General features: G+C 31.6%; 1 non-coding gene and 1 pseudogene across 3 annotated transcripts in view; one reads left to right on the top strand and one right to left on the bottom strand.

Annotated features, from left to right (window-relative positions):
- LOC118199585 (5-hydroxytryptamine receptor pseudogene) overlaps window positions 1-15,963 on the bottom strand; it is a 598,391-nt pseudogene that overhangs the window by 489,427 nt on the left and 93,001 nt on the right. The gene's annotated exons all lie outside the window — the stretch shown is intronic.
- Window positions 10,630-10,700, top strand: TRNAT-UGU (transfer RNA threonine (anticodon UGU)). Its single transcript has one exon. It is a non-coding gene; the product is annotated as a tRNA-Thr (tRNA).

Genomic DNA, 15,963 nt, shown 5'->3' with positions numbered 1-15,963 from the left:
GAAGAGTGAGAAAATTTAGTGTAACAGAGTAAAATCTTAAGATTTGCCTTCTACAATGCGAAATTTCAAGATTCTTATTTAATCAATGTATAATAAACCTCAACGTTGTGAGTTGTTTTGACTAAAAAATCAAAACTCAGATTGCTATAGGCAGATAACTCTTATATGCTTTACCATGTCCAATAACTTGATTTAAATAAATTAAGCTCTTCGTAATTATGCAATACGAGCAATGTATTGCAAAGTATTTATTTATTTAATTAGTTTTATGTAAGTGTAAATAGCAATCTAATACTTTAATATAGCGACATCACTCTGTTAAGTGAAATTACACTGCTTCAATAAAGTATACCATTGGTAATTACTATAATTTGCAATGTTTGGGCAATAGTTATGCATTCCTGCACTGTACATTTCTCTTTCACGAATAACTCATTACCAACCAGAATATCATTGCTACAACATGTGCTTCAGAGAGCGATTTCAATCACGTGAAATGGAAATGGCATTAAATTTTAATCTTGCGTTAATTTTCGTTTTGGATTTAGTTTAATATGGCAAAGTACACTAGTGGAGGGATGCCTTCGGGGAGGGCTTTTTAAGAGAAACTGGCACGTGTACACATTACGCCTGACGGAAACAAGGAAAACGCCCATACAGACTGCCCGTTCGGTTGGATTCGAAACCAGGCCGGAACTACTAGTGTTAAGAGATTTTACCGCTCGTTCGCTGGTGGGTCGTTTCGTTAATTTTGAGACACCCTATACTTTTTTTACGATAGAAATGAGGGACAGTGTCATCAATAAAATCAAATTAAATTATAAGACATCCTTCTGAAACAATTTAAATTCAAAACACTTCACATAAGCAAAGAAAATAATATTATATTGCATACAAGTAATGAAAATAATATATGAGCTAATCTAAACGTTCCATTTAGTTTCATTGTAAAATGTCAGTTTTTATTTTCTGACAAAATAATCAAAATGCATTTGGGAAAGAAATGAATCAGAGGACTTTTTTAATGCATTTTTGCTAAAGAAATTGCGTTATGCATATGAAAAAATGATATGCAAAACAGGTTTCCCTCTAATACTTTCTTTATTTGAAATCTTCGGAAAGAGTTTTAAATTCCGTTTTGTTTTTTGCTTGAGTGAAGCGTTAGAAATCAGTAATTTAGACAGTCATAACTTGTACCTGTGCAGTTTCAGTTCTTCGAATTTCTACTGGAAAGCTGCCATCTAATATTGGAGTTCAATATTCGTGTGTTTGGATTTTAAGTGACATTCATCGCTTTGCGCTATACCTAGCCTCAGTATTTCCATACGCAAGATATTAAATGTGTTTATAGAACAGAATTATTAGAAGAATTTCAAATATTTCCGTGATTTCGAATTTTATATTCATTGAAGGAAAAGTGGAAATGAACTTCACATCCTGCAAGCTATAAAACACAAGAGTTTTTGTTAATTCGGTCTAATCTAATTTAAGAGAAGGGAAATATAAACTAATGTGCAAATATTCTTATGAACTAATCATAAGCATTCCATGAAACAAAGGAAAATCAAACGCTGAATATTCATTTTTAAGAGCTTCCATTTTTAGGAACTAGAGTCTTATGATGGACCGTTATTTTAGGATTTGTCTTATGATGGACTATTGTTTATTGGAGGTTTTCCACTCAATAAATCAATGGAAAACCTTACAATATTCATACAGCACTGCTGCAAACAATCATTTATAACCCAAGAACCAAATACTAAACTTAACTTAAACTGGTGGACTAAAGAATTAAGGATACAGAGAAACAAAACAAGAGCATTCTATAGGAATATGAAAAAAGCCTCCTTTCAAGAACTGAAAGATAAATTTTACATTATATACTTACAACAAAAAGCAATGTATAAGAAATGATACTATCAGCTAAAAATAAATGCTGGAGAGATTAATGTACCAAAAACACAGAAAGATATGGAAATATTTACAAGATCTGTATGAACAAAGTTTTTAAACCAACCCAAATCTCCATTACTTCAAACCTCAATCAATCTCAACATCAAGATCAAGATGCAACTTTCTAATATCATGGAACAAGTTTTTCTATAAGACTCCTCTTAAGAAGATACTCCTGAACAATCGTACATCAGAAATAATAATACAGCTCCAGATACAATGGATGACTTTCCATTTACATTAAAGGAAATCTCTAATATAATAACAAATTTAGCAAGAAATAAGGCACCAGGACCAGATGGAATACCTAACCAAATAGTCCAACTTTTTCATTCTATTATTCGAACTATTTTCTTAGATCTCAGTAATAAATGCCTACAATTAAGCACATTTCCGACTCATTTCAAAACTGGTCAAGTCACTTTGTTTAGCAAACCAAGCGCAGATACAAATACTCTAAAGTCATACAGACCAATCAACTTATTACCGGCAATAGGAAAAGTCTTAGAAACAATAATAGCAAATCGCCTACGACATCATCTAACAAAAATAGAATTTATCAGCAATAATCAATTTGGATTCATCCCGAATAAATCGACAACGAATGCCATAGATTCAGCTTTAAACCAAATTCATATCAATAACTCCAATAATCTGCATTCTGCTTTTATTTGCCTAGATCTAACCAAAGCTTTTGACTCATTATGGTGGCCATCTGTACTTGAAGCATTAAGAAAAGCAAATTGTCCAAAAAATATATTTAACTTACTTCAAGATTATCTATGTGAAAGAAAAAGTTTTATAATATACAACAATAAGATAATAGAATATGCCCAACAAAGAGGTTGTCCACAAGGTTCCTGCCTTAGTGCTGACCTTTGGAACCTTATGTTTAACTCAATAACATCTTTCAAATGACCAACCCATACACAAAGTGTTGCTTTTGCTGACGACGCAGCTTTTGTGATCAGTGGTAGAACAAGAAATATTCTGGAAAATAATGTAAATGAAACTCTTCATCTTTTTAAAACTGAATGCAACAAATTGAAACTGACAATAAGTGAAGAAAAATCAAAAGCTATAATTTTCCATAAAAAATCTCAAAAAATCACTCGACTACCAAAATTTTCAATAGAAAATAATAGAATAAAAATAGTTCCAAAACTTAAATTTCTAGGCATAATCATTGACAAAAACCTCAACTGGATTGAACATCTCAAATATATCAGAACTAAAACACAAAAAATAGCAAACAACTTACGTTATGTCCAAGGACTAAATTGGGGACTAAATCCTCATATTCAAAAAATATTGTTCAATACAGTAATAACAAAAATAGTCTTATATGGTACAGAAATTTGGGCGCAGCCTATAACTGTTCGGAAACAAAAACAACTGCAAGCCATACAACGTCAGTTCCTTCTCCGGATCACAGAATATTATAAAACAACATCAAATGCTGCCCTATGTGTACTTTCAGGAATAGCATCTCTTCATACTTTAGCACAAACTGAACATGCAAAAGCCACAGTTCTCAAATTAAAAAAATCCTGCATATTACATGATGAAATATTTAATCCAAACAATTTTGAAATTTCAGTCAATCCCTACAGAAGACATCCTGCCTCTAATCCTAAAATATATAGCACAGTAAAACCTCCAACCAATCATATATCTCCACAAATAATATATACAGATGGATCGAAAATGGACTTAGGAGTTGGCTGTGCATGTATATGTGCCTTTATTATTATAATCCTGGTCACGGCACCATAATGTGCCTTTATTATTATAATCCTGGTCACGGCACCATAATGTGCCTTTATTATTATAATCCTGGTCACGGCACCATAAATGTGGTGTTACGGGCGTGATTGCCAAAAGTGTCGATACTAAGAATATCAAGTACAAATTAATTTTGCGTAAATACTTAAACTAAAATTTGGTGTTTAGTACATTGCTTAATCATTACTAAATAGATTAACAAGACTTACCCACTGATGCATGCATGAGCCGATTATTTTCTTTTTCCAATCTCATATTTATTTCAATACACATACTTTCTGGATTAAATAAGACACATTTATCACACATATATATAAATACTCAACTATCATAACTTAGATACACGCAATGCGATAACTCAAATGGAATGTCCGTGGAGTGCCGAGGCGTGACTATTCGCGCAATCCTGTCCCATCGAATAATTTTGCGGTTGAAACGTGGTCAATTTTATCTTCGTATTATCGCGCTGTCTGGTTACACACTTATAAGCTTTTTTTTTTTTTCCTTTTTCCCCTCTTGCTGCCGGACGTCGTGTTAACGAGTGTGTGGGCCTTCGGGGCACACTCAGCAGTCGCCATTTTGTTCCTGTCTAATTTTGCCGAGAAAGAAGCAGAATGAAGAAATCCAGTACTTAAAGTAGATGTTTGATTTGAGACTCACTAAGTCCGGCTGACGCGAATAACATAAAATAAACGCGCAAGCAGAATATAAGTAACTGTTCGACTTCAAGATGTGCTTGACCAGCAATGTGTCAAACGTGATGACGTGTGTAAAAATAATATGAATGTAAAAAGAAAAAAAGAAGAGCTTATAAGTGTGTAACCAGACAGCGCGATAATACGAAGATAAAATTGACCACGTTTCAACCGCAAAATTATTCGATGGGACAGGATTGCGCGAATAGTCACGCCTCGGCACTCCACGGACATTCCATTTGAGTTATCGCATTGCGTGTATCTAAGTTATGATAGTTGAGTATTTATATATATGTGTGATAAATGTGTCTTATTTAATCCAGAAAGTATGTGTATTGAAATAAATATGAGATTGGAAAAAGAAAATAATCGGCTCATGCATGCATCAGTGGGTAAGTCTTGTTAATCTATTTAGTAATGATTAAGCAATGTACTAAACACCAAATTTTAGTTTAAGTATTTACGCAAAATTAATTTGTACTTGATATTCTTAGTATCGACACTTTTGGCGATCACGCCCGTAACACCACAGTATAACACAAATTGATCAAACCCAGAAAAAAAATTCTCCGAAATCGTCTCTCCAAGGAAAATAGTATCTTCCAAGCAGAATTACACGCAATTCGAATGGCAATAGAATACTCTATCGATAACAATTTACAAAAAATCAATATTTTCTCGGATAGTCAATCAGCAATACTAGCTCTACAAAATCTCAAACACACATCTGAAATAATTCAAGATATTTTTAACAAAATTATCCAATATCCTCAAATATCACCAAACATTTATTGGATAAAGGCTCACGTCGGAATTCTTGGTAACGAAGAAGCCGATTCTGCAGCCAAATCAGCTACTACCAACAATAATATCCTTTCAAGAAAAATCTCCTGGCCGAAATCATACCTCAAGAAATATCTACATAAAATCAGCCTCCAAATGTGGGAAGAAGAATGGACAACAATAAATACAGGAAGACAATTACATCAAATAGCACCTCATGTAAATGATACATGTACAATGGTCAATGGTTATATAAACCGCTTTTTAACTGGACATGGGCCATTTCCCACATACTTCTTCAGATTCAACATCTCTAACTCTGAGCAATGTGTATGTAGAAATAAAGGTGATCCAATCCATTATATTACTCAATGTCCCTTAACAAAGTCAACTCATATTAAATTGCCTAATTCAAATATCAATGCCTTCCTTCGTTTTGCAATTACCAACAAATATTTAAAAAATAAAATAGAAAATACAATCAAATATCTATCTTCAATAGGCAAAACTTTATGTGAGCACTAACGTAATTAATGTCAAAATTCATTTTTGAAGCTGCAATTCATCTAAAACTTTTATTATCTAATTATCTTAAAAACAAACCCTAGCAATAATAATGATATAGTAAAAAAGGGAAAAAGAAGAGGAAGAAGATACAAATTCATATAATAAACTTTATCTCAAGGAACTATTAAGAACTGTTATAAATTATGACTGTTAGCCTACTATTATTATAGCTATTATAACTACTATAATTATATCTAATAGATATATCAATCAAAATATCGACATACTATTTATACTGTTATATTATGTTATATTATACTATGCACTATTTGGAATATTACTTTAAAAATAAACCGAAGTGTACTATACCTACATTACTTATAGTAAACATTGGGTGTCCCACTACATTTCCACCTGAACCTGAACCTGAACCTGTTATTTTCTTGTAATTTAATTACGTTTTTGCATCCCAACAGTTCCTTTCATATTATTTTGGGTATTTAGTGATTAGTACTGATATAAAGAGTGCTTAGCAGTTATCGTTTTTATTTGTCAGAGGTAAAACATGTCTAAGCCTTTTCACATATCTTTACACTTAACTGACAAGAGCAACAAACTACCAAGATAGTGTATAAGAAAGTATCGTTCAAATTTTCTAGTATATATAAGTTTGCTATTATATAAGGCAGATACAGAAACAAAATAAAAAGATTTTGTAACGGAATATAAATCCCAAAAGGCACGCTGAGGTGTTACAGGGAGAATTACTGTCGCTAATCTATCACTAAAAGAATCTTCATTTGTCTAGCGCTTCGAGCAGTATGCATCGCTATTCGAATCTGGGAACTTCTCACGCATGCATTTTATTGATGGAACTCGACTAAAACGGAGCTACTTAGACACAGAAAAACGATTCCTAAGTATATTCGTTTTAGCAACTGTCTCGTTTCTTCTCGCAGTCCAATATACGGAATGCAAGTCTTATCTATATTTCTTAACCACCGTTTGCAAGATATTATTATAGATTTTGTATTTAGTTAGCTATTTTTAAAAGAATTGTTATTAAAATTGTTTTACTTCCCCGTGCAATGCAGCGCATGACGAGTTTTAAGAGAAAGCCACGCCGAAAAAGTAAAAATACAGGAGCACTCGCATTTGAAAAATAGATATCTCGTAATTTATATTTAAACTGAATAAATGTAATTGACTACTATATTAACTGTAACCGTCATTCTTCTCTTTTTGCTTGCAGAAATTGCTAGAACTATCTCGCGTACCCTATTTAAAAAGCTATAAAAGCCGTGGATAACATCTCAGTACAGTTATGTATGATTTTGAACCATAGGCATTCCGTAATTTATAATCATTATCATTGGCATCAGTTCAGTCTTTTAAATAACTGTTGTTTGTTAATTGTAGCAAATTCACGGTGAGATCGGGTTAGTTACTCTTCGCTTTGGATTGCGTTCTATTTAATGTTTTAGTAGTTTAAAATATAGCTACTGATTATATTGCGTGATATTGTGATATTTTACGAATATCTTTGAGGAAAAAAATCCAGCGTTTTGTTATATTTCTCGTGATAAGAATAAATTTTATTAACTTTTTATTGGACTTGTGCATTCAATCTATTACGAACCCGTACGCATGCAACAATATATTATTTATACTATAAGTGTAATAAATTATATTTCTAACACCATGTAACATATATCACATACAAAATTTCAAATACTATTATGTGTATCCTTATCTCAATTATTAAGGTGAAAGTGTCATTAGATTCAGGTTCTACACAGCCTGCTCCTGTGTAGAACAATGTAAAATAATTAACCCATTTTTTACAACGTACAATAATTTTTCTAAATGACGAACAATATCAGTTTTTCTAAATGACGAACACTGCAGTGATGGTGAAGTTGGGGACGCCGCAGCCTAATGCCGTAAAATGTTAGCGTAAAATTTTAAAGACACATGCGGAGCAAAATCAAGGTCGAATATTTAGCCGCTTCCTGCTCTGTAGAATGAATGAGACAAAGTATTTCAGGTTTATATCCTTTCATACTCAGTGACGTAGAACGATGGTAATTTGCCGAAGTAGTCAATGGAGATGGGAAAAACGAAAATCGGGTAAATAATGCTTTTCATTCATCTCCCTGGGCTGTTTCCATTTCCTGTCGATCGGAGCAGTAAGAGTGAGTGCTGTCACGTTGGTGTCTGTAGTGAAAGGGAGATAAGTAAAGCGCTAAACTAGTGAAGGAGTTTAAAATGCATGAAGCGGAATGGTGACACCGTAGTTGCAGTCATTTGATCACGATGCTCTTTCGAAGTAACAGGATTAGTTGGAAACTTAAGTAAATTTGTGAGCGATTCAAATAATGTGGGGTAGGACATTTAATCAGAGCCACCCAAAATTTAGATAAAAATATCGAAAACGGATTGGAGGAAGCAAAAAAATAATAACAGTAAAGAAGAATTAATAATACCAGAAAAATCATTTTAATTTAAATGTAATATCACAGCACCAGCGTTTTTATTGATATTGTCTATGAATGCGTAGCTTGTGCTAAAAATTGAACTACTGTTCACCTTATTAATTTTACGAAAGAATGTTCTTGCGAATTGGCGATGAAAATAGCAATATATTCTATGCCAAGTTTTTCGCGAATGGAGATATCGAATGAACCATGGGCTTTTAGTAATTTGTTTTAATGCAATATTTTGGTGAGTTTCCAGTCTAGCAAGCTGAGAATTACAGGCATAAGCTCAGCCGGGACAAGTATAAATGATTATGGAACTCATCATGCCATCTGTATTTAAAATTAAATTGAATTGTGAAGATGAAATTATATAAAAAATGCAGGCTGCACTCCTCTTCCTTATTTATTTCTTTTCTTTTTTTTAAGTCAATATATATTTATGTTTATACCATTTTACTTTAAAAAAAGACATGTAGAAGCAAATGGAGATTTTAAAAATAAAAATGTTCTTGAAAATCATTTTAAGTTTTAAATTTGTTAAAGATTTATTTATTCAAAGAAAAGATTTAGTGCTGTAAACTGGAAACAACAGGTATATAAAGAAGAAAAATGAAATATTTGAATACATTTAAACAGATTTTATTTTTCGCATTGCTTATTAAAATCTAGTAATAAAATGTTTTGAACACTTTGATTGTCACTGAAACATTTAAACTATTTTTTATTGTTTCATTTACATATTTTCTATTTCTATTCCATTATCATTTAATTATATGAAAACTACTAATATCAGCAATGAAAAAATGCATGTACTCGTATTTGGGAGTGGAAATGCAGTTATATCCCATCTCCTATTTGAAATTTGTATCTAGCTTACGCAATTGAACAATATTAGGAATGAAAAGAAAATTATATGTTTTACGTAATGACAGTCATATCCTATGTCCCATATAACAATTACATTTATCTCATACGTATGTATTAATGTTAGGAATGAAAGTAATGTACGCGTTTTAAAGAGTTGCTGCGATATTCCCAACTCCTATGTAATGCAGCTTACACATTTATGAATTCATTCTCTAAAATGTCATAAATATGAAATAGTTATAATTTTTTTTATTATTTTTTTCAATTTTTTTTGTTTTTATACGTAACAAAAACACACGTAACAAAAACATTTTTAAATACGAAAACATTTAAAAATATCACAGACCTCAAACATTTTATTCAAAATAAAAAATAATTATTATTTTTAATAAGAAATAATACATTATTTTTTGGTCTCAAACTTGCTTTAGCAATCAGTTCCTTTTTGTGATGATTAAAATAAAAATATATTACTTAAAACCTGAAAGGAAATTAACTCAAATATATTTTACTATGACTCTATATTTTTAACTGAATTCAGAGATAGTAATATTTCCCAGTACTAAATACATAGTTAGCATTTTGTAGAGTATATACCATTTTGGTACTAAATCTACTGCAAAAAAATTCAAAAATCAAGATTATTACTGCAGCAGCAAATGCCGTGGTATTCGTATGATAATGCAGTTTTCAATTCATACGTAGAGCTTATTGTAGTCTATGGAAAAAAATCGGTTCTTTTCATACAAAACATATCAAGAAATAGAATTGCTGATCCCCTTTTTCCCTTTGGCACTTTTGATAACTAGACAATGCTTCGTCAGCCAATGCCATTGTGGGACAAAGGGCACGATAAAACTTTCGTTATGAGAAAAAAGTTTGTGCAAGCCTGGAGGATATTTGCAGCTGTTCTACTGAGAAATATTATTAGAATGGATCCATTTCATTTTTCTACATGAGAAGAGAAAAGAATTTTTCAGGCTGCTTGAAATATAAAGCATTTCTCAAATTGCCCTCACATTGACGTTTGTTATTATTAAAATAAATATCTTCTTTAATACAATAATTTTACCAAAATTTCTCAAGTGAACTTAAATGAAAGTAAGTCTTGCAGAAAGATACTCAACTCTAGCCTGAAGACTTATTTTAAAAATAAATGACAGAGGTAAGGAATCTTTAAGAACATTAGAAATATGATCAGAGATATGTCGTAGTCATAGCCGGATATGTCATAGTTATCAATCGATTTTGAAGCAAGAAGAAAAGAAAAAGAATGCAAAAAATATAATGTAGCTTCCTAACTAAACTTTGTTTTGAAGTAATAAAATTGAAAGGGGAGGTATACGTCTGAAATTGAATAACATATTAGTTTATTTAAGTGATTAAGATGTAAGACAAAAATTAATCAGAAAAAAGGAAGAGAAGAATAAAACAAAAATTTAAATCTGATATAGAATAATATTTGTCACTGCAATAATTAGCAACAAAAATAAATGCTCGATATTCACGCAATATATAACAGTTACAGTTATAAGATTTCTTCTCCCTCCTTTCCGCATGTCTTCGTGGTGTAACGGTAGCACACTCGGCTTGTATTCGAGAGGTCCAAGTTCGAATCCTGGTGAGGACATTAAACATTTTTACTGTCTCCAACATCATAAACCTAATGAATCTACTAAAAGCTGGTGGAGAATACTTCGTTAGCACCAGCTTTTAGCTTTTAGCTTTATTAGCTTGATTGGGTACCCTAATCACCAGTCGTCCTTTAAAAGGGGAGTATCTAATGTATATTCTCTCTGCTTCTAGCATGTCTTCATGGCTTAACGGTAACGCATTCGTCGAGTGTTCGAGAGGCCCAATTCATATCCCGGAAAAGGCATTGCACATTTTTCATGTCCCCTGCTTCAAAAAAAACGTAACGACTCTACAACCTAATATGGAATACATATAAAAATGCGACATGTAATAAATTGTATATACCACCATGTACGTTTGAGACAGAGAAATATCATATTTGTTCGGAGAGCTATGTTAAAATATACATCAGTAATCATAAGAAGTATCGCTGCACTTCAAACAAAATAAGTTAAAGTGATCAAAACGAAAAAAAAAAGTTTTAATCTTTAATTTCGAAGTTTAAATGCATTGAAACCTGCCTAAACCAAATAGCCAAGCTGCAAGATGATTTCCGGCTTCTTTTTACTTGGTTGTTCTTAGAGATATAATGTTCTACAGCAGTTCATTTGTTCTTTTAAGAAATAAATATTCGACACTTTTCTCGGTACTCATGTCTAGGAAAAGGTAACTGTTAAAAACTGAGCATTAAGAAAACGTATCGCTGAATTATCATGTGTAAAAAGCTAGCTATACCTCATCTTCCATATCGCAGGAATTTTGGTTTATTTTAGACATACGAAAAGGCTAAGGATGAATCGAACGACGAAATGTATAGGACGCGGAAAATGTTGAGTTTGACTTTGTAACTTCTTGTTGATGCCATGTTTAAATATATTATAGTGTTCCTCTTCATGTGGTCTCTTCTTTCTTTGGATTATTTGTACTTATATCTAATTCGACATATGTTTTATAGAGATTGAATGGGAACGAAAAAGGTAGAATCAGTTTTGTGATTTTTATTCAAATGAGCTTTAGGTACTTAATGGCTATATAATGATCAAAACGAGTCAGTTTTTAATAGTAAAAATGAAAGTTTCATTTGTATTGAACTCAAAATAGTAACATTTCATTAATAAACAATTTTATAAAAATTTTAAAAAATGACTGTTAAAAAGAAAGCGACTTAAAAAGAATGATTGTTAAAAAGAAAATAACTATTTATTAAAAAAGTATAGTTAAATATATATAAATTTGAATTTAGCAAACATTCTCTATTCGTAAAAAGCAAATTTAATTAAATTTAATTTAACTTTACTATATTCTTTTGAAACAATATAGTTAAATATATATAAATACATATATATATATATGTATTTATATATATATTTATATTATGTAATATGTATTTATATATATATATATATATATCAGTCTTAATTTCCCAAATCCATTATTTCATATAAACGCTTATCATCGTATACACAAAGTATTTTCTAACGATCTATTATACACTTATAATCCATGTCTGTTTATAGGGGCTAAAGTATTAAGATCTATTTTGGGATTTGGTAGAATGGAAAAATACTCCATTAATGTATATTATACTCTCGTCTTTTTCAGTGAATATAAGAGTAATAGTGTATCTTAAAATAAATGATTAATTAATAAACTTAATGATTCATATATATATATATAATTGATTATACAGGGTGCGGCAGCGTTCATAGAGTAATTTGACTTGCGTAGCACAATGATGTACTGCAGGAATGCGAGCCAGCTCGTGCCGCATTCGTGTACTAATGAGCTGCTATTTCGAGTCTGACAGTGATATGGATCGATGGAGTGCACAGCATCGTGCTTTTGCTGTTGAAAGCTATTTCAAGGTGTTCTCTGTTATTGCTACCCAGCGTCTATTTCGGACACATTTCAACTTGAGACGTCATGATAAAATGTTCCAGATGAACGGACCATTACGACAGACATTTCCAGGTAGAGTAATTTCCCGTTTTGGTGACATTTCTTGGCCGCCTCGTTCACCTGATCTTTCATGTGCAGACTTATTTCTTTGGGGACACGTGAAGCAAAAAGTTGTCCGAACACGTTGTAAACCCCATTCCTGAGTTGAAGGATCTCATCGGCAATGTTCCACTAAATACGTTGCGCCGAGTTATGGCAAGCTTCCAACGCCGCCTAGATGAATGTGTTGTGCAAAAAGGACATCATTTGACAAACATCATATTCAAAACTTAATCAACGCAATGGACAATGACTTACACATTAGTAAATGGCATACCTTTAACTATTAATTGACATAATAGGTAATAAATAAATTACAGTTACTGCTTTATGGTGTGTTTTTAATATCCTACTATGAACGCTGCCGCTCCCTATATATTTGAAAGGTATTTGCAGAATATTACGCTTTGGTTCGTAGAACTGATTGCATCAGTTGCACAAAAATCATACACCGAATCTGTTAACAGTTGTGTATAATTAAATTTAGTTCTTGTTACATCGTAAATAACCTTATCATCTCATTTACAGTGTCTCACAGAAGTGTTCCAACACTTTAATAATTCCCAGAAAAACCACTGTAACCCAGAACTGAATTTGAATATAAAGTCCAATCTTTTTTTCATGTCATCTACATGTGATTTTGAATGAAACCAAACTTTTTAATTTTTAATATTGACTTATTTCCTTTTTCTAAAATTAAAAATGTAAGGAGATATAGATAAAACACCCCACAAAAGTGATCGTACACCGAAACATTTTCGTAAAATTTCATAAATAAAATTAACCTCTACCTCTTTTTATTTTGTATTTTACTGACGTATAAAAACTCGTTTGGCTTTATTTTTTTGCTTGCTTACTCTGTTATATTTTAGATAATATTTAAAAATGCCCGTACTCGTAAGCAAGCAACGAACAGCATTCAAAAATCGATCAATTTTTATAAGGATGGAAATTGGATTCGGTATATTGTTAAATTAATAATATTATCCCATTCAACGGTGCAGTATATGATAAAATGTTCTAAAGAAAAACGATCGGACCCAAAATAAAGCAAGAAGAGGTTGTTCACTTAAAGCTGTTCAACGAGTGCTCAGATCAGTTGGATTACATGGACGCTCTGCTCAATTAAAATTTTTTGGAAAGTGCAAAAATAGAAAGCTTAGGCTTTTCTTCTCAAAATCAACTGTAATTAAGCCCGAAGCGAATTGGTGTCATGTCTTATTTACAGATGAAAACAAATTTAACATGTTTGGTTCCGATGGGTGTAAAATTGTATGGAGGAAAAAAACTGAGGAGCTTAATCCTAAGACCTTGATTGGAACAGTAAAGCTTGGCGGTGGAGGAGTTCTAGTCTGAAGGTGCATGTCAGCATCAGGATTAAATAATTTAGTATTTATTGATGGCACAATGAACCATGTTCTTTTTTTTTAATATTTTAAAAGATAATTTAAAATTATCCGCCTAAAATTTGGGTACTGGAAACACTTTATTTTTTATCAAGGTAACAATCCTTAGCACATGATTCTCAACCTTCGCCTTTTGGGTGTCTATAATTGTCCACAAGGTTTGAAACCACCACCTCAGTAACCATAGTTAAACCCAATAGAACACATTTAGAAAGAATTAGAGGTTAGAGTACGAAGCTACAAATTTAAAACATAAAACAGAACTAAAAACAGCAATGATGGAAGAATGGAGGAACATTCATGCAAATATTACGAAAGCAGTCGTTAATTCTATGCCCAGACATTTAAAAGATATCATAAATACTACAGGATATACTACAAAATACTAACAGATATACTGCAATATTTACTAATATATGCAGATTTTTTAAAGCGTACAAAGACTTTTCTGTTACATTTTTATTATTTATTTTCTAAAAAACATTTTAATATGTTTATAAAATAATTAATGAAGTTTAAAAGAAATTTCTACCTATTATTAAAAAATTTTCATTCTAAAATATCAATTCTTATTAATGAATAAAGCACTATCTCACTGAAACTCATAAGCGTAAGAACAATTTTGTGAGCCACTGTAAATTAACAACACAATTATATATAACAAGACAGAACTTCATAAGCTAAATTTGAATGAATAATGAAACTAATTGACGCAATTCTATCTGATTCATTATACTCGTGTTTCTTATTTGAATGAATACCTTGATTTACTGCCAACAAACTCATATAATCATGCTGTATTTTCACAGAGCTTGCGTTTTGTAAGTCATTTAGTAATTTTACGCTTTCACGAGCTTTTTAGCCCTCTTTAATTTACGGTTTCAAATTCATTCTCTTTTTTCTTTAACTTGTAAGAATTATGTTAATTTTATTAAAAGTTAAACCCCCTTTCCTTTCGATTCTTAACTTCATAGTCCGGCCAGAACGTAGTTTTAGGATCACGTCTGAATATATATTGAGGAAGAGCGGTATTTAATCGCGAAGTTCTACTTGCTGAGTTAGAGAGAATCAGAGTTTCTTACTAGCGCGCGTCTGCCCTTTTGGCTTATCTCTCACAAAGCTGTTATTACGTTCGGCCGTACTCAGGCCCTTCATAGCTTCGCAGTCAATTAGCTTTAAGGGGCCAATGAATGTAAGAGGCTCTTTAGTTTAGATTAGATTTAGTTTACTTCTCAGCCTCTTACATTCAAGCACAAGTGTCAGCTGTTATTGTACACTTCAAGACGGAGTTCCGTTAAATCTTATTTTAAGTTAAAAATTAAAGTTTGTTAAAGGGTTAGTTACCCTTCCATCTTGTTGTTTCTTGTCACACGAACTTAAGCGATTATTCGCTTAGCAGGTCTTAAGATTCTTCACGTTCAACTGTAAATTAGCATTTACAAAGTGAGGAACCCTATAAACTATAAATGATATCACATTGCAAATTAGAAATAAGTAACAGTAGGGGGGAAAATGAAAAAAAAATCAATAACAAGCGTGCGCTTCAAATATATTAGAATTCTGACACATGAAACCTAACTCCATTTCCGCGGGCAAAATATATTTATTTCAATTAAGACGAACGATGTTTGTTTTAATTGAAATGTTACAAAAATGTTTTAAATGATGCAAATATTCGTGTTTCGACATTTTTGTATTTTTGAAATCAGTTTAAAATTGCATTAAAAGATCAGTTAATAAATAAAATAATGCGAATAGGCGCTCTTTCGCCTAATAAACATCATTCAAAATGCATATTGATCAGTAATTTTCACAAAAATGTGCTTAAAAATTTTTTATACTTAATCCCTTAAC

The sequence above is a fragment of the Stegodyphus dumicola genome, chromosome 5 (assembly GCF_044657685.1).
Source record: "Stegodyphus dumicola isolate Sdum_Otavi_A_Nest chromosome 5, ASM4465768v1".
NCBI classification, from domain to species: Eukaryota; Metazoa; Arthropoda; class Arachnida; order Araneae; family Eresidae; genus Stegodyphus; species Stegodyphus dumicola.
The sequence above is the reverse complement of the archived record's forward strand: the minus strand, read 5'-3'. Positions and strand labels throughout refer to the sequence as shown.